Source organism: Acanthisitta chloris, unplaced genomic scaffold (genome assembly GCF_000695815.1).
Source record: "Acanthisitta chloris isolate BGI_N310 unplaced genomic scaffold, ASM69581v1 scaffold2064, whole genome shotgun sequence".
In the NCBI taxonomy this organism is placed as follows: domain Eukaryota; kingdom Metazoa; phylum Chordata; class Aves; order Passeriformes; family Acanthisittidae; genus Acanthisitta; species Acanthisitta chloris.
Window position 1 is genome coordinate 105,227 of NW_008670790.1, and position 2,772 is coordinate 107,998.

Sequence of the window (2,772 nt, forward strand, 5' to 3'; positions counted from 1 at the left end):
ATGTTAACTTAGAGGCCTAAAGCATTACAAAAGTGAATAAAATTTTAACAAAAGTGCAGAATTATCTATTCCTACACTTGGAAACTTCCAACTGACAACAACCAGCTGATACATTATCAGCAGAGTGAGTAGGGTAAGTCCTCCGAAGGTTAGTAATTCCTTATACAGAGGAATCTAAAAGAAAAAAAGCTACAGTAAATACACTGGTTAAATAAACAACCCCGAAACCCAAGTATATGCTAGCAGCTTCACCTGCTGTTTAAAAGCAGACACAGAACCAGGTTGGAGCCAATTCATGCATCAAACTACTCAAATCATGACAGCCTCAAAGCAACATTATCTGTAAAGCTGGGACTTACTTTGCAGTGAGAAACCTCCTTTTTCTTTTCATGACATTTCAGGTATTTGTGGCTTTAAATGCTGCAACAAGTTTTCTGCAGAAAATTCTGTCTCTCCAGAGAAGGACCTAAATCAATTAAACAACAAAACCACAACAAATATTCACACCCTGAGAAGTCACCTGAGCTTGTAAGTTATATTCAGTTTACCCAGTTTATACTGGTGAAGTTAATAGACTTGGTAGCATCTTTGAAAAGCGTTTTTAATGTTACAAATATGTTGCAAGTAATGTTTCAGGTCTTTTTTATCCCGTCCTGCTACTCTGCAGCTCAGCAGAGCCGCTAAAAGGGGAGAGACTTGCAAAAATGAGCTTTAATATGGTATTTAAAGCCATGGCTGAATATCACAACTGCAGTTGGACTCAGCCAGGCAAAAGGTCTTCTGCAAGAGAATTTCAGTCTCCACCACCACTCCTGCTCCAAACCCTGCAGGAGGGTTTTCCTGCTCTGGAAAACCAAACAGTTTGGGAATTAGTCAGGTTACTTCCACTTCCTAAATGACTGGAGACTTGAGCTTTGGCCTTCTGCCACACATTAACACACTTAAGGCACGTGGATGTTCCTGAGCTTGTTATTACTGAGCATTTGTGCAGTAGAATATTTGTGTGCCCTCTCCCTGTGCTATAATATTACAGTAATTGCTATGTTTCTTAACTCCCCAGCAAAATATTCTGCCCCAGCAGGGGCAAACCCAGGAATTCTATGTGAAAAGAGGATGAGGAGAATACTAGGACATTTTCTTTCTTCCTATAATATTGAAGTGAAAATCAAAGAAGCAGAGAAAGGTTTGGGTTGGAAAAGACCTTAAAGATCACCTAGTTCCAACTTCCAAAGAATAAACTGATATTAAAAGGTTGTTTATGTTCCTCTAACAATTGTTTGTCTGTAACTTCATATTCTTTCTTAGATTACTGCCCAAATACGAGTCATCATCATCTGGAAAAGTTCAGTAAAGGTGATATTTTCACAGAGCAGTTAAGGTGAAACTTTGCCATCATCCCTTTGTGCAAAGGTTTAGTGTTTGTCCAGCTAGAAATAAAACTGTTGTGCTCCAAGATATTTAGGAATAAGGAATCAGCAGCTTGAGGCTCCTGTTTGGACACTGTTCTTATTGTTTAACACCTTCCTCTGGAGCACAAATATGCACACAGGAACAGACAGTGGTTTAAAAGTAAAAAACATTTCATTAAGAACAACTTCACAATGCAGATGAGGAAAAGCAAGTTTTCCTTGGAATTTGGGAGACTTGCCAAAGCTTCTATGCCTCCCCAATCGCTGTGAATATCCCTGTCTCTGTGTTCCTGGATGTCACACAACCACACACTGCAAGTAATGAATGAAGATGTCAGATCTGTGTGTTTGGCACATCTGCAAGTTCTCTAAATCACAGTTAATAACAGCTTGAAACCTGAAAAAGATGTTCATTTGTACAGTATTCAACATTTAATTACTCCTGGGAGAAAGAAGAGGTGGAGTTGGGACACGGAGTAATTCAGGGCTTCTCAAACATGTCCCAGTATTAACCTGGTCATCAGATTTTGCCTTCTGAAAGTATTTTTACACACTCCTGATGGTGAATGCTGCCTGGCCACATTTTACCTAGAAAACAAGCCCAGTTCCCACAGAACACTTCCAGCTTATCTTAACCTGAGCTAGGGGAAGGTGTCCCTGCCCATGGCAGAGGGAAGGAACTGGATGAGCTTTAAGGTCCTTCCAACACAAACCCGTCTGGGATTCTAGAATCTTATTAAAAACAGTAGACCAAACAATAAGGCATAAGGAAGGGTTATCCAGGAGAGTCCGAAGGGAAGCACAGCCCCATCCCTGCGGGAAGGGGGATCCGGGGGTGCAGCTGCCCGCGGTGCCAGAGGAGCATCGGGAACGGGGGAGGCAGGACACGGGCACAAGAGCCGGGAATGGTGCCGGGCACAGTAACTGGAAATGATGCCGAGCACGGGTAGCTGTTCCGACCACACGGCACAGGGGCACGAGGAGAGGACCCGAGCGGGGTCGGCACCGACCTGCGCTGCTCCTGCTGCTGCTGCTGCTGCTCCTGCTCCTGCTCCTGCTCCTCCTGCTGCTCCTGCTGCTCCTCCTGCTGCTCCTGCTCCTTCTCCTGCTCGGATCCGGGCGAGACACCGCGGGAGGCTTCGGGCAAGGGATACCCTGCGGGACCACACGGGGTTACGGGGCAGACACCCACCCGAGGGGGAAACCCGCGGGCAGACACCGCGGGAGTCGGGGGGGACAGGGGAGAGAGAGGGGAGAGAGGAGAGGGGGAGAGGGGAAGAAGGGGAGAGAGGGGAAAGAGAGAAGGGAGGGATGGAGGGAGGGAGAGAAAAGCGGGGAAGGGGAGGAGGAAGGGGAAACTGGA